General features: G+C 40.7%; 1 long non-coding RNA gene across 1 annotated transcript; it reads left to right on the top strand.

Annotated features, from left to right (window-relative positions):
- Positions 1-3,594: 3,594 nt before the first annotated feature.
- On the top strand, positions 3,595-23,968 carry LOC133391274 (uncharacterized). The gene is made up of 3 exons (XR_009764765.1): positions 3,595-3,763; positions 14,421-14,656; positions 20,612-23,968. It is a non-coding gene; the product is annotated as an uncharacterized LOC133391274 (long non-coding RNA).
- The last annotated feature ends 3,932 nt before the right edge of the window (positions 23,969-27,900 follow it).

The following is a 27,900-nucleotide window of genomic DNA, read 5'->3' as shown; positions in this document are numbered from 1 at the left end:
AGAACCGGAATGAAAGTATGATGGTGTCTGCGCCTAACCATGCATGATGGAATTGAGAAATGATATCTGACGGGATAGAAGGATAAGTCCACACCCGATGACACGCTGGAAGGGAAGAAAATGGGATGAAACATACACTACCTACGTGACTGGAATGTATGCGCCCAAAATAGTATGCCACTTCAAATAATAATGTTTATTTCGTGCAATACGCCATCAGTAATAGTGAAAGCAGAGAAGAAAGGAGTAAACCACAGAAAAAGGTTTAGAGAAATCGAAAACCGAAACAATGTGTGGTTACCAAACACAGCTGAGGTCATCTTAGCAAACACGTTGGCAGTGTCAATTCTTTTTTCCAAACGAATTTGCAAGGTTTCAGTTTCATCAGCTTTACAAGAAAGCAACAGTCATCGTGTCAATCGCGTGGGCTAAACAAAGGAAAAAGCTCACAAAAATGCAGTCACTCGTACGGGTTCAGCTGAGTCAATTGTATTTCAATTCTATTTATGGAAATTTGTACTCTAGAGCACATAGAGCACTTTTTATGAGATGTACAGACCACAAAAAACAATGCATAAACAATGTCTCCTGTGGGAAGGTAATAGCTCACTTGTAAGTGTAGGCGATTGATGGGAGGGTCGAAAGACATGTGGAGAGGGGTTTAAAATGTGCGATGGTTGTCATGGCATTAGAGCATTTTTGGGTGGAAGGAAGTAGCATGGTGGTGGCAATAGAAACACAAACACTCATACAAAGTGTTGAACAATGGAGTGAAAGCAGGCGAAGGAAGTGCCTTTGTTAAAGATTTTACTTGCCAGCAGCTACCACGTTACTGTCTACGAAAATGAAGCCACGAGAAAGTATGGGAAGTATTTTTAAGCTGAGGGTGAGTGTCGCTCCGAGGTGAAGTTGAATTGATCTGGGACGTTTAGAGCTTGAACATTTTGTTTGCAAACAATTATCAATTCACGATTGCCACTGCCTTCTGCATTGCACTGTTTTTAATTGTGCGGGAAAATTGTGCCGCACTGAAAACTGGGGAAAAATGGTAGGTTTTAAGCATTACAATGAATCGCAATACGATGTGAAATTTTGGAAAATAGCTTAATGTTTGCAGGTTTTCTTTGTTTGGGAATGTTCATATTTACCTTAATCCGCATATGTGCCTGCTGTCAAGCGTATATGCTCATTCCTATTATGCATGCAGCATATAGACCTAACCAATACATACACGTCGTGCTGGTGCTGGCCTAGCCGATCATGTGAAATGGAAGCATGGCATGGTTCTTTTAAATTCATTCTGTGAACCAATTAAAGCACGCCAGCAATTCGTATCATCATTCGAATGCCCGTTACTATACAGCCATAGTCATAAACCAGAACAACCGGTTTTGGGTCATCAACATGGTTTCAGCCCAACAAAAAATACCCCATAAAATGGCTAGCATTGCCCAATCATACAGGATCCCCCCAGCGTTGCCCAATCATACAGGACGCCGTAAATTACACCCCAGTGTTCCAGTGTACTGAATTCCCAGCGAATGGAACGAAACACTTTTGAGCTCCTCGTTTAATGTGCTGCTTTTACAAACATTATCCCAAACGAGGGGCGTCACTACTACCACCAAGACCACCAGTACCAGCACCGCAATGCAATTGCGCGATCGCCTACATCCTTGTGTATTTGTGTGTGTGGGTCAGTAATGTAGGATACTAAAACGGTAGGCCGTATCAGGAACCGGTATGCGTTCTTCATTCCATAGCTGAGCAGTCGGGTCGGCTCAACCTTTGGGACGTACCATTCTCCAGTATTTGATGCTTGCATACCCCAACCCGTCTCTGATCTTTTGGCCGTCGGTCAGTCGTTTCGAAACGCGTACGCAATGTGTTTAATAAATTGTAGCAAATCAAATCAAGGGATCCTTAGCGTGACGGTGCGCATCAGATCAGGGTGCCGTGATTGATGGATGACCTAAAATGCTGACAAGCGGACTGTGCCGGCATGCGTATAAACTGACCCCGATTGCATTTGATTGATATTACTCAGTGGGTGAGATTAGTCGAGTGAACAAAGCGAAGAGGGATGCAAAATTCATAATCATTCAGCAGAGGTTCGGTGAATTGTTTACCCGATTGTTGTCTGCATTATTAATGGTATATAAAGGGTTTACTTGTGTTTAATTGAATGATTTACCGACCGTGGCTGTGGGGGTGAATATTTCTGCTTCACTGGAGGAATGCAACTACAAACGATGACCTATTGCACATGTCGAATTGAACGCACTGTAATCGATTAAATTTAAGTTAATTTCTGTGGCAAACTTGTTGCTATTTCTTGGAGCGTAATCAATTTGAATTATTGTTTAATCGTTTGTAATAACACAACGTAGGTGCATCATGACAAAGAAACCATAAAAGTAGCTTTAAACCGTTGATATCCGCAACGTTAAGCTAAATCATTACAAATCTGTGCCAAGAGCTGCTAAGCTGTACACAATTGACTAATGTTCTGCAATAAATGTTTGGTTATTCTAGCTTAATTTACGCTCTTCCAATTGAAATACTCCTAGAACAGCCAGATGTATTGTATGTTCTGTCTCGCCGCTTGCAAATAGCTTGTAAACAAATTTGATTTCTACTATGCACAACCAATCTACCACACAATGAAATGGTACGTATTCGCTGGATTCGCTGTGACCAAAGTAATCTAATGGATGGAAACCCCCGTGAAACGTTGTTCCGTTTTCTTTTCGGTTTTGGTACCATCGGGATGATCACCACTATCCGAACTGCAGCTCCGAAACGACCCCGTGGCCCATTGCGTATAATATCATAGCACGGAAGAGCACGAGAGATCCATTAACAGCTTTGCAAAATGGGAAAAATAATCTGCATACGGTTGTGTGTGTGTGTTTGGTTATTGTTGTTGGGTTTAGAGGCGGCCATCAGTGCACTGCATTCAGTATTTATATATTCCATTCCATGCTATTCCACCAGTCAGCCAAATATTGCACTTTGAACTATTTCTGTGCGAGGAACGAATCAATTTAGCTTAGATGAAAACTGCATGAGTTTTATTTGATTCATAGTTAGGAGGACAAAAATTAGTTTTTTGACAATTTGTTGGCAATTCCGACAGAAATCAGGTCATGAAGGCTGACGAATCTAGTGTGTGCAAGATAAACAGGTGGAAAACCATCCTCAGAATATTGTAGAAAGCTTATTAATATTAATTATACACATTCAGTGTCTACTCCACTTTAAAATTGCAGTTCCCAGCTGCTTTAATGGAACCCATTTAATTTCGTTTGCATACTGTAGATTAGCACGACTTTATGTGTGTGTCATGAGACTGTGTTGTTCGTCTGGCAAAACGATTGCCGTTGAGTACACGTGCCATGCTACATAGTAAAGCGGCAATCCCGGCTCGTCATCAGCAGTGCTCAACACGGGGGACGGTACTCTACCGTACCAGAGTACATTATCCCAATTTCAATTTTATGCTTCAAAGGAACGAGATGCATCGGACACCATGTAAAAAGGGGGTCAACATGTTACTGCACATCACGGTGTAAATTCTCTTCATTCCGTTTCATGTTTACAAGTCATCCTGGTCCTAAAGAGTGTGGACGTCTTTAAACCAGACACGCATTTTAAAATTTCACTACAAATCGTCTCGCACGTGCTGACGTACACGAGCTCCTGCATAAACCCGCTGCTGTACGCGTTCCTTACCGAAAACTTTCGGAAAGCATTCCGTAAGGTAGGTTTACATGTAAGGTACCCCTTGAGGTTAATGTGGTAATTTTTTGTTGGTTTCTGCTATCCATCAGATTTGTTCAGTTGGTTCCTCTTCGCAATAGACACAGGGCATAGGGAGCTGTGGTGTCTTCATCGTTATTTTCATCGTCTGTGGTTTAGTTGTCGTGACTAGTCATCTCACCGCAGGGAGCCATTTGTCATTCCATTATGTTTTATTGGGTAAGATTGCAGTACCAGCGTTGCCGAGCAGTAAGAAATTTGTATCGTTTCGCTCTCTCTCTCTCCCGTTTGGATGAAACAATGTTCTCTAGTTCTGTGGTTTATGGTTTGCGGTTGTTCTCATCTTCACTTGCTAAGGATCTCCTTGGGCGTGGTGCTTTATCCTATTCCTTTTCTTCACCAAACATGTAACGGTACATGCTATTTTTTCCTTTAAAAAAACTTTATTCCAAGATAAGCCATGACCGTAAATGGTGATAATGTTTTAGGGTATTTTCTTTTATAAAAAAGAGATATTATAGAGAATTTATAAGAATTTCACTGTGTCAATATAAGCATTCATGTCTATGTTACTTTGCTTCTTGGAATGTTTGTTGACAGTACATTTGAGCCTCCGTAGATTGTAAGTTTAATTTGCAATCGGGTTTGGATATTCTTACTTCGGGGCAAACAATGTCTGAAATGATGTTGTTCTGTGCAGTTGGTCATAATACCATTGTTTACTTTGGAGTTTGTTTTAATGAACACAATATACCTATACGGCGAGACGAATCTCGTAGATCATGACCAAATGTTGTATTTTAAGGCTGTCTGTAAATGAATGCATTAAGAAGAGATGTTTTCATGATGGATAACAAACGTACAGACTATGAATTACTCGCCCTAGGATATTGGCGACTGTATGGATGTTACACTGTGTAGAATATTACGTACCGAAGTTTTTATTCACTCTTTTCAGTTCAACAGAATGTATTTTTTATTGAACACAATCTTTTTCCTCTGAAAGTCGATCTTTGAGATGTTCGATTATGGTACAAATAAATAACAAAGATGAAATTATTTACGCACACGCATGCTGGCAACAATTGTTTATATTTCATTTCATTTCATTTCATTTCATTTCATTTATTTCATACAATACATACATTTATTTCATTAGGAACTCGAACCTGGTGCCCTATTTATGCTACAACCTGTACCCTTCTGAACCTAAGAGAAGTACTGCAATTGGCAAAAAAACATCTTCATCAACCAACGGCATCAAACATTCAAGTAAAATCATTCCCATGTTTCCCTTTTTCTGCCACTCAACCTGTGTCCTTTTCCGAAGTAACTACTGTGACATTCGAGGAAGCTGGATAAAGTTTGCTCACGTGTTTTTGCCTTCGTTTGCAGCACCTCTGTGTGATGAGTGTGTTTTCCGGTTGACGTGACCGGAAACAGAATTGATTTTCATCGATACAACTGGACCACCGAGGCTAGGGAGAGGGTCGATCGTTCGGGGCTAATTTGCATTTTGCAGCTTTTGCAGTTGGATGGAGGCTATGTCAACACATGGCTTACGGGTTGTATTTTATTGGTCAGCCTGCGAAGGGTCGTAAAGGGGGACGATTGCTTCAAGGAGAAAATAATCAACCTGATCCTGAACCTTTGTGACAAGAGTGAAATGTTACATTTGCTGATAAGACACAAACCGTATAGAATGGAGCACACAATGCAAACACGATAATTTTCTACACTGAACAAAGGGTTTTGAATAGCATCTGCAACACACTAGAGGATGATTTTTTTGTGAATTTTACTTTATAAAGAAAGAACAAACATACTAATGCCTAATAGCCGTTGTGCCGATCTTGGCGTATATTCAGATTCACCAGAACTTGTGCAAAGATTAAATTTACGACGAATTCCAATCATGTTTGCATCCGACACGCTTACCACGAACTGTTGACTGTTGTATTTGAGAGTCAAATTGCGGAAATCGCAGTGCCTGACAGTCGGCTGACAGAAGAATCGCAACGTATGTCAAATGAAATTATGTAGCTTTCGTTCGTAGAAATGTGGACTGATGTTCATTGGATGGCTTTTGAGAACAATTGCCGGCTTAGAGCTCCCTGCTGAGAGTGGAACATGTGAAAAGCGGTAGTTTGTTTCATGCAAGAATAGAGCGGACGCAATTGCAGTGTGTTCCCAGGCTCTTGGTGATTTCATTTCCGGTCTTGTTGTGTGAGGTGACATTCTGATTACGTATGCTCATGGCAGTGCGGATCGATGAAAGGCATCTCATCTCAATCATATTATGTTTGGACTTATCCGCACTGGGTTTGCTCTGTATCATTCATCTCTGTACCGTATCCAGCTCAACTCATTCCTATCAACCTTCCCTCCACAGCCTGTCTATTTTTTCAAACTGTATTGCACTTTTAAGTTTAGAAACAAAACAAACTAACCTGCCATTGATAGTGTGCAGAAGTGGAGAAGCAATTTTCTTTCGGCTTCATTATTTGGTTTTACTCTCAATGGCTTTCCATCGATACCGATTCAGTTGATCATCATTTTCCAAATACTATTTTTGGCACGTAATCTAGAACGATTGCCGCATGGAAAAGGAAAAAGGTAAAACAAAAACCATACGAACGTCATACACTTACCCGCACGTAGTGGTTCTGCGGTATTTCTGGCCGTTGGAAATTGTTTATTTGAAAATTGCTAAACGACCAGCGGAAAAGGCCGTCTTTGCGAGGTGCGAACTTACGAAGGGTTCCCGTGTAATGGACGTTTTGTTTATGTGCGCTTGAGAGAGAGAGAGAAAGAGTGTGAGAGAGAGAGAGAGAGAGAGAGAAAGAGAGAGAGTGCAAATAGAATCGTAACATCAAACGATTGCAGCCAGACGGTAAAACTTCTTCGAGTCGGTGCCGGGTTGGCAAGGGCTTTGAGTTTGATCATCATTTCTGTCACCATCTCAATTCAGCTATTCAGTTTGGAATTTTTGCTTCCGTTTTCTTTTATTAGAGCGCTTTGTGCGTAAATGTATGACCTGATTGCATTGTTAGTCACACGTGTTGCTATCGTTTGGCAACAGCAGATAACAGCTACTTCCTGTCAACGTACAGAGTTGATATATGATGCAATTTAGCTGGGCGCTGAGGTAGCAAAAGCTTGTTTGGTAAGTTTCTAGAAGACGACAAATAATGTTCGGGTAAATAATAGATGATAAACAGAAAAGATTGCCGTTCGGTGTAGGTTTGGTGGGTCAAAGTTTTGCATATAAAGTTCATAAGTCGCAAACCAGTTGCTTGGGTCCTCTATTCTCTCCAAAAGGTCACACTGTCGCTGTAGCATCAGTTTGAACAACAAGATACTGACTTGCAGCGAACGTGTGTTGATCTCGGCAGCTGCACACGTCATCACTGCTCGTCGGCAAGATATTTCAACTTCAGAAAAATGTGCAATGTATCCGATGTCATGGGCATTCATGGCTGACGGCCAGCCCAAGGCTAGAGAGATTCGTTGGTGTATTCATACTGCTCGCACCGACGGCAGTATGCAGCAGCATTGGCTTGGCATTCGAAACAGCGGCATTCGTGCATTGGTTGCCACACGATAAGAGAACGATTTTATTGTGTGCTAGGAAAATGGGAAACGATCCAACGAACCAACGATGAAGACCTTTTCACTGCACAACATCCGAGTTCATCCGGTCAGGTGGGAAAAGGTAAAGGCAATCCAGGATCGAGGTGTACCAGCCCGAAGCAATTTGTCGTGCAAGCTCTCTGTCTGTTTTGAAACGATTTCCCGAACGATTAAAGGTTAATGGAAACGACGAACAGGATAAAGCGAAGTGTTGACCGCCCACGGTCAGGGATGGTGGCTTGGCGTTGTTTTTTATCGCTGCTCACAACACCATGGGAGCTCTCGGCCAAGGTCAAAGTGTTTGTGTGTCTGTGAAAAGGCAAATGAGAAATAATCGTATGATGGTACAGCTGTCAGCAACGGTCTCATGGGTTGTGAGAAAGAAAACGGAGTGTTTTTATTAAACCGATGGGAATGGGTTTTTTATGGTGGCAGTGGTGTTGCGAAGCGTATTGATTGTGGTGCTTAGTGCTATTTTAATTGCAGCAAATAGGCGAAGATCATACCGTGCGTAGCTGTTTACAAGAGGATTTTCAACCTACCTACGTAAGCATAAGAGTATCAAAGTCTGCAGCTTTTCACCCGCAAAAGATTCAATTATATGCACATTCAAGTTTTACATTGAGTGTGCGATTGTTTTCGACTTTCGAATAAATTCAGTGCCAAATTTAAGCAATAATAATAACCTGCTCAGTCATCTGACACAACACGACATTGCGTAGCATTTAAGTGGCAGCCTTGTCAACACAAACGTCCGTTTCAAAGTTTATTCCACAATCGAAATATACATTTGATTGCCATACTGTATGCCGTACTGTAACCGGTTGGCGTTTGAATGTGTGGTGGAGCTTGATATAACTTGCGTGACAGTTAACGCACCAGGGCGAAGGGAGAGTTTGTTGGCAACGTTCTGAAGTGCATGATCTTTTTCGCAATAAAATGTCAAATGGATGAATGCTACGAACGAGCTCGCCCCTTTTATCTAATACAAAGTTATCAAATAAGCCCTAACCTGGGGTGAGTATGTATTCCGCATGAAAAGAAATACATATTTCCAAAGCAATGTCACTGAAAAGATGAACACGTTGAAACGGAAAAATGTGGCTGTGTTCAGTGCATTGTTTCCTAAAATGTTAAAATTATGGCTACAACCAACTGAAGTGAAGTTTAAGTTACTCATGAGCTTCTATAGCCCTTACCAAGGCATGCAATAAAAGACGACACTTTTGTGCTTGTTACACTACAGATTTTTTCCCACTTCAATAAAAGCAACTCGCAATATTATCGTTTAGGATGGGAGGTGGGAAAAAACAGAACTTGTACTATATTTTGGCTGTCAAGTGACCCTTGGTGGTTAGCTGTTTCGAGAATGTTTAACATACTTGAACTTGATTTTATGACCAAGTGACACAGACAAGCATCGCAAGCACTCCACCGGCACGAAGCGATCGCCCGTACGCGATGGTGGTCTTTGAGTGACCTACTTTCCGATAAGCTATTCCTCATTCTCGAGAGTCATTACCTTGCGCCGTCATTGTTTCTCCCATTTGTCGGTCTTTTCTGTCGCAGGAGGGACCAGTGTTGATAGGCACAGCAGCGAGCAGTGCCATCTCTTCACCATTCTCACCACTACCACCATCATCATCATCACGCTGCTGCAAGACACATTTCCGACACTTGCCGGCAAGCCATCTCCGGACCACGGCCTGACCGCCTCCCAGAGCTAACACACCGCTGAACCACACTGGTGGGACCCGATGTTTAACCTGATAAATATTTAATACGAGAGTCATTTCTGAGCCCATAATGTTAAAACCATGGCGAATGAGCTGCTGGAAGTAGCGTTGGCGTGACATTTTACTGCAGAACGCCAGGCCCAGAGAAAAGGCAGGCACGCAAAACGTAGGTTGCGAGTATAAGCGTGTCTGCAGCCTGCAACCACTCACGGCCTAAAACCACCGTAGAACGGTAGTGACACAATGCCGAAACGAGACCTCACGCTTTGACCGTCGCTTTGGCCGCTCGAGCGTTGTGGGAGGTGGCGATGGTTTGCTAAATCGTTTTCATCGGAATGAATTTATCCTCCGCGCTCGGTCGGAAAACTCGGCTAAAGTGCTCCAGAACTGCACTCAGTGGGGAGAGACCACCATCGTTTGGATTATTTACGAGTAGACGCTTGCATGATCGGGATGATGGCAGTTGTGGGAGGTTGGTCGTGGTTTGCGTAGTGCAGGAAAGGCTCCAGGGTGCCTACAATCTGCCGAAAGATGGTTTCAATTTGGCTTGTTTTGAGATACAGGCGTCTCTGTCCCGAGATGCCCGCTGTGCTTCCATGTTCAAAAGTTTGCTACTACATCATCTTATGAATTTTTCATTACAGTGTCAATGCTTTTATGTCTTTCATACAATTGCTAAGAAAACATGGCATCATGGGTGGATGATCTTGGTCTTCGCCGAATTTGTTTATGTGCCTAATTGTGCCAACCGTATGACGCAGTTAGATACATCATCAATTTCCCATCGAATGAAACTGTTGCATGTCTGCTGCCGCCCATTCGAAGCATGAATTTGCATACTTTTTTTGTGCGGTTGGGTTGGGTTGGGCGGCTCACGTCATGAAACAATGGATTAATGCGACAGGTACGGCGGCTTTTCTGGATTGCAATGACGGAGCGTCTCCCATTTAGGCACGCACGTAAAACGAACCTCAGCAGGACATTTGTATTTGAGCGTAAATTCCTATGTTGTTTCATAAAAACTGTTGGTTTTGTGTACCACAACACAGTACCGTATCGGTTCGTGATCAAATCCATCCGAGTATGGATTAAATCTAGCTCGGTCTTATTCAATGATTGGTTGGATTTACTTCTAATAAAACGCAAACTCCATCCGTATCATACGGTATGAACACGTGTGAAAGCCTTTGAATAGTTATACTTTGTTTCAGGCTAAGTTTTATGTTCCATCGATACTATCTAATCACATTGTTCTGTTTTCAAATTATGGTCATATTTTTAAAGTAAATGTAACTGTTGGGAACTAAAACCAAGGCGGATTAAATTTCTTGCCAAAAACGATTTATTGTACTATTATGCGCCAAAAAATGTGTCCGTTCTTCCGCGATTGGTTTAGAAAAGGGCTCGTTCCTATCTTGCGGCCCTTTTTAACGCCTTTTTTCTGTTACGCTTCGTGCCTTGTTCGTGTACTGGTCGCTCGTTTCAAAACGTCCCGTTTATGACAGGTAGTTGGAACGCGAGATCCCAACAGTAACATTGTATTGCTAGTAAATCATTTAAAAAGCATTCTGATACGATGGTCAGCTCCCTAAAGAAACCACGACCAAAACATGGGAGCAATCGAAAGACCCTTCTTCATTTTACCATTTGTCATATTTGGTGCAAATTGTCAGTAAACACAACTTGGACAGTTTCATACCCACCGGGGACAGCGATAGCGTCCTGCTCGATGCGACAAATGGCAATGTGACAAATGCTGCAAATTCTATTGAATAGCAACTCGTCCAACTTCGGAAGCACAGCCAGGTATTCAACGGAACTCGTCCTTGTTTCCAACCAACCAACCAAGCTATCCTGGGAGATTTCATCTTCCCTTTGGTCCCGGTACCCTTGTCAAAGTTTACCCATAACAGGGAAGGGTACCATGTCCCTGGTCTGTGGTATTGTAAACGATAAAATTTAAGTCAGATAAAGCAAAAAGAACAAATAAACACAAAACGATATTTACCAAACAGTATCGAAAACACTAGGGTCCGTTTTTCCCTTCACTGTAATAAACACACAGTGTGTACAGTATGTACTGAGACAAAAGTTGACACAGTTGTAAATGGAGCTACGAGTTAAGTTAAAATAGATTTAAAAGTTTGTTACATGGTTCAAGCTGCTTTTGGGATCGTGGCGATTTATTTTTCCATTTTGATTCTGGTCCGCCTTCCTGTTCACTTTCCACAAACAATGAGAAATCAATTTAGTTGCAACGCTTCTGTACGCCGCTAAGCATATGCTGGGCCAGATTTCTTCGTATGTGTTCGTGTTCACTTCCCACGTAAAATGACAAAGTTAATAAAATTAAACAAGAGCGCTCAGCTTTCTCAGCAAACCTCGTATCGAAAACGCATCGTTCCACATTTACTCTTCCAGCTTGGGCGTTGTTAGTAGTGCATTTTCCTCAAACTTGTCGCTTGTAACAATATTTCCACATTGTGGAAATACAACAGATGGCGAATGAAACTCTTTCAAGAATAAAAAAGAAGGAACCGGAGAAAGTTGTTGCGGCGAACACATCAGAATGTCAAGAAGACTGACACGCTTGGTACAGATGCTTTTCATGTTTTGTTTCCTGACTGCGCTAGTTGACAAACAAGATCGCGGTTATGGGTTCACATAAAATGAGTTCCGGTGTTTCCTTGCAGCGTCTCTATCGCGGAACTTGCTGGTTTGTTTTCTTATTTTTAAAGCTTTTCATTCCCTTTTCTTCGTAGCGATGTAAATTTGTATCTCAACGCACTTGAACGGTTGGGTGTGGTCTGACTTTACTGTTCGCTCCCTGCGAGAAAGTTGTTGCTTAATGTAACCCAACACAATAGACTTCCCCCGTTGGGACATGTGCATATGTGTACCGGTCTGATGAGGAGCACACACGAGGAAAGGGTCGCGTTGATGAGAATGTTGGCTCCTGTGCTCCAGTGAACTAATTGCAGCTGCGCTTGCTGCGGCTTCTACTATACACGTGTGCTGCACGAGCTGCTGGCGTTCCTGGTTGTTGGTTGTGATTGTGTGCTGGCTGCTTTTATACCGAGCTACACGTCTTAACATGCAACTGGCGCAAAACATGGAAATGTGCGCACACACATAAACACTTTGCACTGATAAAAGGCGTCCTTGTGGTACAGCGAATGAAAGAAAGTGTCGGTGGGAATGGTGGATGGATAGCGACGGAACAGATTGCTGCGGCAGATTGAGTGTGGGATGCTTTGTCTAAATGTTTTCGTTTTATGCTGCACGCGTACACTGCTTCTACTATTGCGATTTTGAGATCGTAACAGAACATGCCGCAGTAGTCATGCAGCAAATGGGAAGAGAAAATTTATTTAACGTGCTTCCGTTGGGCACTAAGTACGCTCTTTGACTACTAACACTGCTAGTCGTTGTATTGGTACGGTGAGGTGTAATTAGCGGTCACAGGAGAAGCGGGATGACTTGTTGCCAGAAGTTAACGACAATTGGCAAATCGTCTGAAAAGTAAGCATAAACAATTGCGGTCTCTATTTGAAACGGTAGTTTGGCTGAGGGCTAAGCGCTTCGTACAGTGCAAGAATAGCAAAATAAATTATAAAAAGACCAACCAAATCCACAGCTTTCAGGTTTTAAGGGAAAGTTGTACGCCCTAACAGTGCAAGCTACAGTTTCAATATAACAATTGTATGAATTCAAAAAGCTTTCAAACATCATTTTTTATATTAAATTTCATTGATCCGGTCGAAGGACCTAACCGGTTTTTCAACAAATATTTCAACAGCTATGATAAAATAGAACCACAAGGGCAATAATTCAACACCTTCATTAATCATACACAATGCACTAAATCCATCCAGAATCGATTTTAAGCTCACAGCGTCACCATAAAAAAACAAAACAGAGATTAAATGATTTATTGCACATACCACGCACACCAAGCTTAAATGTGACTAATTTGATTGATAAATGTTCAGCCCTTAACCGTAGTATGGGATGAAATTGACGGCATAGGAAGCTTATCTTATTTCATGTTCCTTACTCCTCTCCAACCGTAAGTGAACGCTGGCCTTGTGCATCATGGTGTTCAGTACAGTGTTAAAACGTTTTACTTTTTATACTATTATCCCCACCACCAACACAACTCTACGCATGCCCATTCATCATAGTAAATTGCATACTTGCTCATAAACACTTTGCACCATCATCATTATTCTTCTGCTACAGTATCCTTCTGCGTTGAAGCCGGTGTTGGTTGGGATTGTTGTGGTTTTGCCTTCTTTTTTCCCACCGGAATGCCACTAGAGAGCTGTCCACAAACAGTCGATGGGGGAAAATGCTCAGAACAACACTGTCGACGTGAGAATGTAATAATGTTTTACTGCAGCCTATTTTTTTTTTTTTTTGCTGGTAATTCTGTTGGAATGGGCCAGATGCATCATGGAGCAACATTGCTTTAACCAACAGCCTTATGCAAGCTTGTTGATACTTCGAAAATGATTGCACCAGCATTGTAATGGGTAGATGGAAGAAGAAGGTATAATATTAAATAAAATTTGACTGAAACCATCGTATGAATCATTTAAACCAAAACGAATGTGCAATTGAAAAGGCATTTGCAGAACCATTCATGATTTAAATCTTTTTGTGTAATGAGCATATTGAATTTCTAATAGTTCCAAGAGTTTTAAGAGCAAGAGCAAGGTCTGTAAGCCTTACCCATCCTGGCTTGAAAGGAAATAAATGCTTTATTGTTACATCTAACATGCACATCGAGAAATAAGCACATCTTCTGAAAAACTGACATTACGCGTCTCGTAAGCAAATAGACGCTTCAATTAATATGTTTTTCTACGAATATTACAATCTCAACAACTTTTCATCTTTTCACCTTCACCATTTCATTCATTTTGTTTCTCAAAACTCAACACACACGCACATACTCACTAATCCCTACACTCTGCTAACCTACCGTGGCGTACGCGTGGCGAATTTATGAGGCAGGTGGCACATGGGCACGATCTAGCATGCAAGATTATGGATTATTGTTTCGGCAAAGTATTCGGCACCTTCTGCTGGGAGCATCACCGCCTTTACGTCATCTACCATTGTTGTTGACTGATGGGTTCACCGAAACGGGATCCTAATAAGGGAAAGGAAAGGAAACACCATTCGACGGACGGCCGTCTTTTCGTTTATCTAGCTCTCATGAGAGATTTACTACCATTTCATTGTGTGCGTGTGTTTCTTCTGTCTTTTTTGTACCATTTTCAGATTGTTTACTGTGGACCGGGGAGCCATCGCCAGGGCAGCCAGCGACATATGCCACTGCCAACGAAAACGACGCGAACCGGCAGCTGTCCAGACATTTTATAACCGGAAACAATGGAGGAAACGTCCGTCACCTTCGTTTAATACACTCTTTGTTTTCGCACAGTGTAGCCCAGTGTATCCGTTTTATCCTGTCCTCGACAGATCATCAGCACAGCGGCACAAGCTTCTACGAAACGGTAAGCCTCTATGGGTTATGGCTCATTTCTGGGAACACAATATGTTTGTTTGTTGCTATAGTGTTGGATTGGTATCAGTATCAAGAGTGTAAAGAGAGGAGCTTTAAATAAAGTTTTAAGCCTGAAACATTAAAGGAAATTTGACTTCAATTAATGTTGCGTCCGTAAATACAGAACATCAAACAGAACGTATAATTAATAGCAAGAATTCGGCGAAGTTCTGAGCTACACAAAACTGTTTGATCAGCCTAATAGAAAGATGAAATAGAATTACTACAAGCTCAATCTTCCAATATTTGCAGAGCGGTTGAAGCATAAATGAATTACACGTAAAGTAAGTTGAACGACTGGAATCCAATAAATCATCCAACAAAGCGGTTCTATTTTAGCCACTTAAACCTTTCCACCGCTATCGACCGGGGAAAAACACAACAGAAAAACAGATTGGCTGTGAGGGTGAGTTATGGTTAGGATCAAAATTAGGATAGGGCCGCAGGAAAAAGAAACGAACCCACTTTTCAAACCAAACACGAAAGCTCATTATCATCTCGCCTCGAAAAACCATTAATCGGATTTGGCCTAACACGATCCAGCCCACGGTTTGCAATTAAGTGTGAGAGTGTTTTTCCTCTGGTGTGGTTGGCGTAGTATTGAGGTTTTCCTTCCAGGAAATTGTATGTACTTTGGATGTGGCTAAAGTTTACCTAAACCATTGGGATTGTATTCATTTTGATTAACCAGTCAAAAATGGTTAAGTCTAAAATGAAGAAAGTTTGAAGAAATCTAGTCCACCCACTTACTAACTAGTACGGACGATATGCAAGGGAAAAGTGGTGAGGGTTTCAGTCCAGGACAGGTATCTATTGTACAGTACGCGTAGCAGCCACACCCATGTCCAAGGCTTGAAGTTACCTGTTTGTGCTCTTTCATTCCACCTTCCGTATGACAAAGCCCTCTTGGGAACGCACTGATCCACACCATACAAATCTTGCTAAGTTGAACAAATTTTGCTAAGAAATTCCAGTCGTACTCTGGGGTCATTCCCATGGGTGATGGAATTTGAGGTTGGGTTGGTAAAGATTAGAAATGTCTACGCTGGTTTGTTCGAGCCGGGTTGCATGAGACAGAAAGCAAGTAAACGGCAAAATTAAATAAACTCCTCATGACCAATCGCTGTAAGCACGGTAGGTCCTTTCTTGTGGGAAATAGGGATTGCTTGAGATTGTGTAAGATTAAATACAGGCTAAGTAAATACAACAAATTTATAGTTAATGTTTAATGGGGGTTTAAGGATTGCTTACTGTCGCTTATCTTTGTGTTCTTTAGCTAAGAGTGAGCTTCTGAAGATATTACATGAAAGGTTTTTTTTTAAATTATTTATTTTATTCTGAACTATGAAATGATTTCTCAAATTATGCAAAAACAAGCAAACGATAAAGCCCTTTGGATAAGCAAGACAAATATGGTACGATTAATCAAGTAAAGCTGGTAAGCTACCCGCGGGCATTACGCTTGAATGCAACAGCTTAATGCACAATGCATTTAGTGACACAAGACAAATGACACAGCACTTTCCACTGTCACAGCGCTTTGTGAAACTTAATTAAACGGGCGCACAGGCTAGTCCATCCTTTAATCAAAAGCATTTTCTCATTTCCGGTCATCAGCTGGTCTACCGGAGCTGGCGGGCGGTGGGAACATTTAGTTCCTGGAACAAAATAAACGTTGAGCGGGAGCAAGCAAAGCTGCTTAAAACAAATAGAAAGCGGACTATGGAGAGAAATGGTAAAGATGAAAATCTTTTTTTCTTATTTGCTCATCTCCGGCTCATCCCCGTTGGCAGTAGATGGCCAGATGGCCAATGCGGTGGTTTAGTGCACTTTAGAGAAGAAGGCAGAAAAAAAGCAAAATACTGTTTGCAAGGAAATTGCAAAGGGGTGTTTCCAAAGATTCGCTTAAGAAAGAGCTTTGTTAAGAAAGGGTCAATCTGCAAGTATCTATCCAAACATTCAGCATACGGGTACGGGACAAAATGCATGGGAAGGCAAAATTAGTCAATTAAAATGTCGATCTGGAAAAAGATGTTGAGCTCTCTGCATCTGTGAGCAGTCGAAAGGAGTAATCATTTAGCTAGAGACTAATAAAACTTATTCTTATAAGTTATATAAATATGTGATAAATGCGAATTGTGAATCATGGTTTCGATAGCGCAAGTCGTACATTCATAGATCACCTCCAAACCTGGTGCTTATTTATGTTTTTGCTTGATATTTCATACTAAACGTGCTTTGTGTGTATAAAATACGTATCCGGGCAAGTTGTTTTTTATTGTTTATGCCATCGACACGAAACGACCATATTTCTTTTGACTTCGATTGCTTCATAGGTGGAATGTGATTGTGTTTGTGAAATGAAACTGCACAGTTAGTTCCAAGAGAAACATCTTCATGAAAATATTGCCAGCATTGTATTTATATTGTTGGCGAAAAATTGCTTTATCAATTCACATAAATCTCCAGGTGGTGTATGTTGTTTCGTGAGTTCGATATCGATTGCAGAGCTTCCTGACTCTGACTGTACGTTTTATTACTAACAGACTGTTGGGTGCGGTTTAATGGTGTAGTTGGGATATTTTCGACAAGGTTTGTGCAACATACTACGACGAATGGAACGTGCAAGCAATTTCTTTTGATTTTATACGTAATTTTTATAAGGTTTGCTGGATGTTTTTTTTTTTTAATTTGATAGTTAAATTTCTAGTACAAATTAGAAGAGAAAGCATATGCTAACATTCAACTTTGCACATAACTTTTCATAGTTATTTATTTTCATAGTAATAAAGAACTTATAACTATTTTCATAGTTATAAAGGTAGTTGTAAAATTAAGGCATAACAAGGGACTTATGGACCATTGTTTATACACTTGTGTAATGGTAGAGCTTGCTACAATACTCTGATACGTTGCCACAATGCTCTGTCCTGCTCTGTGATACACCGCTCGCCAGAAATAAACCTCTTGAAATTCTATTGGATTTTTGGCCTAATACAGCTGTGAAGCAGTGTACTTGATGGCAGGATAAAGTTTTACTTACACCAACGACGACGGTTTCATTTCAGGCTAGCATTTTATCTATTACGGCAAGAGCAATTTCACGCTTTCACAAGCAGAAGCGTAGACTTGAGAAATGCTGCGAACTTTCAACTATCACTCAACCATAGTTAAAAGAGTGTTTCCGGTGATTTGTAAAGCTAGGTAGAGGAAAATCATCCTACTTCCTGCTTCACTTTTTATCAAAAATGTCAAGAAACTTCAAAGAAATTGCGTGAAAATGGATTTCGCCCCAAAAAAAGCACATCGTGCAGACAGTTTTCCTCGACAGTTTCTTCATTTTTAAACATTTTTCGCATTTTCCATGTTGTATTTTTTATACAATAATATTTTCCAATGATGTGTGGTTCCTGGTTCTTATTTTTGACAGTTTTTCGTTAGGAGTTTTACTGCCTGCCCTCTGTGGCGGGAGTATCAGAGCGTCGACCCTCATAAACATGAAAAACTAAAACGAAAAATTTGTGACCAAGCGGAAGTGGAAAAGTTTATAGCAAAATAAAAATAGACAAACCGACGCAAGGAGCAGGCAGAAGCAAGGTAGGTTTCAGTTCCGGAACTTTGAGTAGTGATATACGGTTGCTCAAGTTGCCATTGGCTGTATCAGAACGCACGCTACCAGGATGTAGCCTGCGGGATGCAGGGTAGGTCGTCGGAATGCCTAGAGTGACGGACGTACGGAACGGTAAAGTGAAGAAAGCGTACGAGTAATAAAAAGAAGACGCAAGATTGCCTTTTTCCCTTCTCGTAATGATTGACCCTGTTTTTTCTTCGGTTTGGTTTCGGGGCGCGGGACTCTGCTGACGTTCAGCTGGTCGACTGGTGAGTTCCATTTCCGGCTTAGATTAATATGGATGGATAACCGGTTGGAGATGAGAGCAAGATTACTGGCTACATGGCACGTAAGTGAAATTGTGTGTTCCTTTATCGAAGTTTATGAACTGGCGTTGCCGGCCAGAAACGAAGCACGGCCCAATTTCGGTCCATGATCTGGTTACGCATTTGCTACTGCGGTCTATGGGGCTAAGTAAATATGCATTCGTGCTCGATAGATAGGAAGCTCCATCTGCCATAACGCTACGCTACGTAAGGTTTTATTTTGCGGGCAGATGAATCACACACACCATGCAGGAACAACAATGACGTTGATTAAAGGGTAGAAGAAAAGAGAAACATTTCTATATATTTTTGTTTTCAACCATCTTTTTGTTATTTTTTTTTTTAGTTTTGACACTGAAATTGAAGTTTATATCGTTTTATCTTCAAGCTTTGGCATTACAAACATTTGTTTTGTATTGGATATAAATATATTTTTCATATTAATACGGCACGTTTATCTTGGTATTTCATTTTTTCATAATGAAAGTTGATTAGTTCAGAAAGTTTCACGATCGAGGCGCTGCATTCATCCATCTTTGGCATGTGTGTGGAAAACTATCTCCCGTGGTACACATTAAACTCCCATCACTAAGCAAACACTGGCAATGAGTGAAAAAGCTTACCGTATCTAGAACTTGATGGATCACCAACGTGCAAATTTGAAAGTTTTCAATATATTTCGAGTTGTTTTATGAAAAAGAATATATTTCTTTTAAGCTCAGTTGATCCCATTATAAGAAGTAATAATAACTTCAATCATTCTATGCCGTATCAAGTGTGAAGCAAAACAAAGAAAATGCGATAGGCCAGGTTGTACGCCTGGTTGGTGCGTATTTTATGAAAGTGACTCGTCTAATTGAATCAACTGAAGCTTGTTATCAAATGAAACGTTCCTAAGATGACGATACTCGTTCAACAACAGTGAAAGCTGAATATAAAGCAACAACCGGACGGTAAAAGTTATTATCAAGTTATTACGCTTGCCTGCAAACTCATGCCTTCTGCATCCACTTGCATCCGACGAACTCAACCGGCAATACAAAGAGTAATGGTCAATGTTTTCTCAGATACTCAGCAATATCAAACCAGCTGTACAGTGTGCTTTGTTCTCTGTTGTTAAATGTGTCACTGGTATTTGCTTACACTATAACTATGCCAACAAGATTCATCCCTCGAGGGAAAAACGAACAAAAGGTCAGAAAACAATTTAAAATCAGTAAAGTTTCTGTAAAATTGAAACAATCACAACTATACAGTGAAAACAACTGATAGTTGTTTTGAGTGAATTTATAACGTTGATTGCTGCATTGGTAGAATGCAATTTTTAATAAGTACGAGATGATTTCAGTAACAAAAGATCAACGTTTCCTGCTTTTTTTTCAAACAGAAAGTATCAGATAGTTGATCAGACTTGCATTTGCATTTTATTTAAAATTACAATAATGTGTAATAATCATAGCGTTGTAAGAGCATCATTTTTTAAATTAATCTAGCTGAATGCTCTTCATGCCATTGTTTATGTTGCAAGTAAAGAATATACCATAAAAGTTCAGTAATTTGATGCTGGTCGTCCATCCCAAATCAACAAAGTAACATTCCCTTGGGCGTTATAAGTAGCAAAAAGTTTATCGTTAGCTTTCATCGCAATGTTACGACAGCAGCACATCGTAATGGAGGTTGGCTGTACCGACATAATTTGCATGTAGAATGAGTTTTTGTTTTAGGGATATGAACCGGTCGGCGGAGCTAGAGGTTAAAGTTAAAGTAAACAAAAGCGATAATTGGTTGGTGAAAGTTTAAATTTCGACACAATATAACATTGCACGAAAATTGTAATTAAGTATTTGCGAGTGTTTATCCAGACTATTCCTGTCCATAACAGGGAAAAGAACATTCAACATGTGCATTCGTACAATAAATGCTGAAAGGTAATTAACCTTGCTCTTGTTTTTCCCTACCTTAATTACAGGTTCGCCAAATGGCTTAACAGAGATGGAAACCGAACTAACCAATCGTTACAATAATCACTCTCATCATCATCTTCATTATAAGCAGAAGTAATTAACAGATCGTTTGGTACCGCATGGTGCGTTTATCATAATGGACACAATTTGCAGGTCCAGCCCAATGTCCTACTTTATTAAATTTTATCTACGTTATATGAGGTTGCGCTTGATCGTTACTGTACTGTGCTTTACAAGTTTGTTATGTCAAGGTAAAAACGTATAACAGATTCCAAATAAACAATTTTTTTCGAGGCGAAACTTTAGCTTCTGCCAGCAATGATCGTATCAAGAGCGTGTAAATGACAGGGTTCAGTTCGACTGTGGAAGACTAGCACAACGATTTACATTAGCTCGAAAGCAGTTTATGGTTAGAGATAAAACAAATCAGCCACTTTATTCGAGATGTTTCCTATTGTTATTAAACGTTAAGCAACGAACTGAACATATTCAGTCCTGATACAGGATCCATTGGGGTGGGCGAACGATGAAAACAAAATCGAGATACGGCTGTTGTGAGTGGTGTTACCCATTTAGAAGCGCCACTAATGAGTAGTAATTACGATTCATTCGAATAACAAGCGCAAACGAAGTAAAATAGAACATTTCTATGTGTAAATAATTGCAACTGATGCTTGACAAACAATACTGAATGGTAGTGGTTGGTAGGTGTACTAGGGAACAAAACCAAAACCTAAAGTGAATAAATACTGTACGGACTTGTTTCTCGCAGTATACTAGATGAAATGACGTGGTGTCAGGAAAACAATTGATAGTTGGTTTCAAATGTACCATTTCAGTAAAACATAATCCCTAGATAAGTCTCAAACGTGAGTAACTGAACAGAGCGTCATACATCCAACGAACTGTGTGGTACAATTAAACTGTGCATGTATAGCGTAACACGCACTGGCGGTTTGTTGCTTGCTGTGCGGCTTTGCTTTCAAACGACTTAGGCTGGACAAATGAGCCCCACCGGTGTTCTGCGAAGATCAAGTGCAGGAATGGTTTGTGTATGCGTATGAAAATAACAAACAGAGAAGTAAAAGTAAAGGAAACCATGATTTCCCATGTGCCATTCGCGTCTGGCACTCTTGTAGGAGCACCTGTGCTGCTTACGCCATATTTTGTTTGCACGTGATGATTGCCAAAAATCGATTCGGATTTGTTTCGGGTCACCGTTTGAGTTAAGTACGTGACATCAATCAAACCAAGCGTACTAGCGGATCACAACACCATTCCGATACACGTGTTGGCGCGTTGTTCCGTGATAAACTGCCCTGCACAGTCTCGCTGCATGGATGGAAAATTGTGTCGAAACCAACACCAACCAAAAAGGGGTACCAGATTGTATGCTGATGCTCTCTGCATTCCTCATTTGTGCAAAGTTCAAGCTGGAATTTAGACGGTCTCTGCACCATCAATACACGCATTATGGTTCTCGCTAACCAAAGCCTGTCACAAAGCTATTTTCATCAACATCGCCATCGTCATCATGAACATCATCATCATCCGCATACTGTTCGCCGTTTGGTATTGCAGAGTGAGGAATTTTGGGAACTTCGGCGACAGTTTGCTATAAAAGTTCCTTCTCACCATTCGGGCGCACATTTGGTAACGGTCGCATCGAAAGAAAGACGCGAAGGATGGTGGAGCACGCCTGGTTCGGTGGTACGCGAACGTCATAAATCACTCCTTACTGTACTCAAAAATACCTATATCAACACATCACCATGTGCGTCCCGAGAATGGAAAATTATACCGAAAGCCGCTTGCAGAACGTGGACCCATGCTTGTATTTCTGTACTTGTATCAGCGTGAACTTTCCCATCCATCAGCAAACCAAACAGTGGCGTAAATATGTGTCATTCGATGAACAAAAACGGAATGTACGTAAAATCCCTCATTTATTCTGCGCGACACAAAAAAAGAAAACTCCAAACAACCATGTGCTTTCCTGTCGGCAGCTGCTGCTTGGTACTTCCTTTTATAGCAAACTCTAATCAGCAAACCATTTCACTGCACGCCTTTTCACGGAACATCACTCTTTAAGCCTCCGATTGAAAGCAAAAGCCACACTGAAATCAACGGGGTAGATTCATCAGTGCGACTGTGGGTAGTGCGTTCGGTAAAAGTACTAATAAGAGTTTTTGTTACGCTTTTCACAAGGAAAGCAAAGCAGAAAAAAACTTGATGCGGCAAATGAGTGTGTACAAGAGTATCTACAGTATCCGAGCCGAATGTCAATGTTAGGTTAGCGCTGTACGTAAATTACACTGCTGTACACGAAGCTACTGATTATAGCGTTCGAGGTAAAAAGCAGCGCGTGCGTGTGGACGGAGTGATAAAACTTCAGTCAATACGTTCAGTTCAGAGTGCGAAACAGGAGAACTTTTGCAAAAATATGTTCGAACGAAAATCGTAACTTAAATAATAGTATAGTATAGTGTCTCAAAGGATGCAAAAAGGTAAGGTTGCGGGTTAAATGGTAACATACGAAGTACCAAATTAAAATATAATGAAACGTCGGCCATGGCTTTGAACAAACAAATGAACATAGAAGAAAGGACTTGATGAAATTGGCCATGATTATTGAAGCTATTTTCACACACTGGTAGTACGAAAAACAGGAAAACCCGATTGCCCGAAAGCTGTACCCACTTCAAACGGCACAATGATTATAAAGATAATGCAGGACGAGCAGATTCGAGGATAACGGGCGGATGTGTATACACAGGCACTCCCCGGTATCCACCCATGCATCCCAATGGTTTGATATGAGTCAGTAAAGCAAAACTTTATCAATTTAACGCAAGGTTAGCATGTAACATAGCTGGCAGCTGTTGGGTTTTGCGGTTGAAGCGCTTCAATGACTATCATACAGGGGGTGAACAGCAAGCGAGGAAACTAAACATCACTTACACTCCTGTTTTATCCAATGTACGGCAGCTCTAGTGAACGTGTAAGTATGTGATGTTAAAATTGAACGGATAATACAAAAAAGAAAAACGTTGGAAGGAAATAAAAAAAACAAACTAAACGATAAAAACGAACGTCAAAACGCAATCAAATGTCCAACCACAGTGCGTAAAAGGAGAATGGTGTGTGTTTTGTTTGAGGTTTTTCGAGATCTTCTTTTTAATGGTTTATGGTTTCAATTCTCTCAGTTTGAAAGCAACCGTACAGCGTCTGAACAATTGGACAAACGATTCGGTAGATAAACAAATTGCTTTCTTAGCCAAGTCAAGCCAGTGTACGATAAACAATTTTTAAAGTCTATCCAACAGTTGAAACAATAAACATTTGCCCGAAAAGCATCACGATCGGTTTTGCTGTTGCAGTTTTATTTCGATGCCATTTCTGGGAACAAGGTAAAGTATTTGAAGAGAACAAAAGGTTTGTTGGGAAAATTATTAATTAAAATGCAAATTTTACTCATTATTGTTTAAAGATATGTTACTGTTTTTTAATTTGAATTATTGTTTTGCCATTGTCAATACAACCTCAACCCTTAGCCATAGTTATACTTTATTTTTCGCTGTAGGTTCCATGGTAATTCTTGCCGGCCTGTACCTGTTCGCTGATGATGACCTGTTCGCTAACAATCCAATTAATTAAACATAATGGAAAAGAAACAAATGAACAGGGGAGTGCTTTATGTTGGGTGTTCCAGAGAAACGTTTATTAGATTTTTTACATCTCAAATCATTAACAACCAATGCATTTCAATCAGTGCGAATGTTACGTGTTAATATTTAGTTTGTGTACTGTTCTGAACTGCAACTATCATCTTACACAACCTAGTGTTACGTGGATGCACATAGTATTTGATTGATTTCAAGCTACTTTCACACTAGACAAGCTTTTGATCTGGTACAGTAAACTTCTCCTCACTAGATACAGATTTTTTCCGCACTTGCATATCACAAGTTTTATTCATAACTCAACACCATCCACCAGGCGTCTCCATCTCGCACATCTCAAGACAAACGTTTTGCGCCAGCGTTGCTATCGTGGTACATCTCATAACACCATCCAACGGGAAAGTGTACGTGAAGTTGAAAGAATGAAATTCTCACGACCACATCCGTTGCCACTAGCATCCAGCCACCCACCCTTCACCTTTCCCAGGTAAACTGCCAGTCGTACAAGATTATTTATGAGCATAACCGCACTCCTCCCACCATGTACAGAGTGGTGAATGTTTCAGGGCGCCCCGTTCCACCAACTGGCTACGGAGGCAAACTTTTGTCAAGGTCAATTTTCTTTCTTTATTTCAGCATCCGGACGCAAAAGTCAAACCAAAGTTACATACAAAAACGGATCAAATATATCAAACGAGAGCTGAGGTCGCGTAGTTTTGCACACCGGCTCAACACCTTCCAGAGGAGTGTTTAGGGCACAAGAACGGTTCGAATAGCGTTGGAAGATCTTTGTCCTAGGCTGGGTCAAAGAGTCGGGATAATTCTTCAGTCTCAGTAGAGAAAACGTTGTTCATGCCGCTGGTCTATTTTGGGGGTTACTCTGTGGGTGTACACGCACGATATCACAGTTTGGCTGTGCTGTACCGTGTGTGGATGCTTTGTGGATGAGAAAACTGTTGTGATAAATTCAATAACAGGATACTGTACTGCTTACTGTATATTCTTTTGTTCAAATAGATGCGGAAACACATTGATAAAATGGTAGAATTGAGATATGATTTTGTTTGTCATTTCATGCGTCATAATGTCATGTTCATGTGTTTTCACTCGGGAGAGTAAATTATTAGCATTTCAAGCATTAAATCAGGTAATCATGAATCATCATTCGTAATCATAAATAAACAGCAATCAATCCGTGATTTCAATGTTGCAAACAAACACGATAAACTTCAAAACACTCACCTCACGCAAATCCAACCCAATAACTCAAAGCTTTGTGGGGCGATCTGTACCGGTGTACCAATGTACACAAACCACAGTATGCTCCACTGCACCACCGAATGGAGACGATGTAGATCGTAATAAGATGTAAACATTCGACCTCATATCTTGCTGCGTTCTGGTGAAATAATTGTGTGTAGACTGGTTCGTATATGTGTGCGTGTGAATCTCCACCAACATGGTTCCGTCGTTTGGAGGTGATTTATGAACTTTACCACCTCGTGCTATGGGGTGCATGATTTATCACCTCAAGCCAGCAACCGGCAGTTTTTTTCTCTTCTTCCTCTTGCAGCTTAAGCTAAGCTACAAGCAGTGCAAGACAAACTACCAACCATGGGAGAGAAAGATTGAGGGTTTGCTCATGTTTATGTATATTTGGTACCCTTCCTTACCGTTTGGCGAGCCAACTCAGGTCAGACAAGTGATCTAGGGAAGCATTCTTTTCATGCGAGATTTTCCTCATGGTTCATGGATTTCGGCCAATATCGCGTTCTGCTTTAGTGGTTACTTACTCAAACACATTACAAAGTGACACAGGGATAATAAAGTTATAGCCGTCCACGGAGGAAATAATCTTTGAAGCAATTTACCATCACAACAGTTTGATAAAAAGAAACAATCTTTGTTTCGTCATGGAAATAAAATTCGTTTAAAACTTTTTAAAAATGTAGGTGCCGCTATGGAAGCAGCTTACGAAAAGTTGAAAATTCCAGTTAACCAATTAATGGATCACAAACGACTATTTTTCATTATGAAGCTTCATTTTCCTAGAAGTATGGAAATTTAAACCTTTTTTTTAATTTCCTAGTAAACCCTGTTTGCTTTTTAATTCATATGGGCGGTATTGAACATTTTACTACATTAAATTTCATATCATACGATGCGCCAAACCTGCTCCAGCATTATGGGCCATAAATTCCAATTTGTAACTTTTTTCGTAGAATGCAGCATCAAACCATAGAATGCTGCAGGTAGGAAATTCCTTTGCAGCGTCCAATATTTATAACACAAGTAAATTTCAAAGGTAGACCAAAGGATGGTAGAACTACTACGGGGCTGAAAACTCTGACTCTGGTGTTTGCAGCTACTTCATGCTTGTAACCATCTGCTACATTGAGTGGACTTGAAATTTACTGTACAAGACTTGCGATTACAGTGGAAGGGATGAAACAGAAATATTCTGCTGTTGATGTGGCCAAACGTGTTTTAATGTTGAGAGTTAGCAATCGGAGATGCTGCAGTTAGCAAACGATTTTAGTACAGTTCAAGCTAAATTTAAAGCACTTTGACTATAGCCGGCTGCAACCTGAAGAACAGTGAATCGTTAAGAAATTCCGGCTAAACTTGATTGTTGTTTTTCTTCCGTTAAACAGAAGCAATTGCACGTTGCTCACATTAAATTGAATGTAGATAATCTTTCGCTGTAACTTTTACTATTCAGCGAATTGTTCAACGTTGTACATTTATTCGCACAATTTCATGCGGCACCATCTTCTTCCCTTCAAATTGTACTGTTTTTTTCTGTATTTTTTGCTGCTGAATCAAGAGATCTCTTTTTCCACGAAAGCAAGCATTGCGCAAAAGTTACTTCGTTTGCACGAGGATCAAAATCGGCTACATTCAGAGCCAGGCTGACTGTTGTTCCAACAGCAAACGCAATCGCCCCGCATTATAAGGGACGGCAATGTTGTGCTGTGTTCACAATCGTCCAAACTTTTGCGTGCGAAAGTAAGTTTCACGTTCCTTCATTCTCACAGAGAGTGACATGGAACAGGCCAACGCCTTACGTTATAAGCGTGCGTGACCGAGCACACGGGAAGCACTATTTGTGACCTCGTACACAACATTTTGAAACAGTGCTGGAAAGACAACAGTGCTGGCGAACTATGTGGACGCCATCGTTGGAACGATTAAGTTGGCGTAAAGACACACTGTGCATAGAATGTATCTTATTTTAGGGAAAAACATTATACGATAATGTAGAAACGGCAATGGAGAAATGTACAACAGCTTAAGTAAAATTATCAATGACAGTAACGCGTGAGGATCTATGGCACAACCCATTCACTCATAACATCAATATCTTCGAATACTGTGATAAGGTGTAACCAGAGCTGCCAAAATCACTATCTGCACAACAATACCTGCGTGTTTGTATGTGTGTATGGGAGAGGTGAAAGTTGTTCTTTCCCACAAACCATGCTGTGCTGGTGTTTGTGTAAGAAGAAACGATTGTTTTCTCACTTCCATTGTGTGCTTTGCATTTTTTGCCTTGTTTTGTTTTAATTAAATCTCTTATCAGCAGGAAACGCTAACGACGAAATCGAGAA

The sequence above is a fragment of the Anopheles gambiae genome, chromosome 2 (assembly GCF_943734735.2).
Source record: "Anopheles gambiae chromosome 2, idAnoGambNW_F1_1, whole genome shotgun sequence".
Taxonomy (NCBI): Eukaryota; Metazoa; Arthropoda; class Insecta; order Diptera; family Culicidae; genus Anopheles; species Anopheles gambiae.
This window is presented reverse-complemented; position numbering and strand designations above follow the sequence as displayed.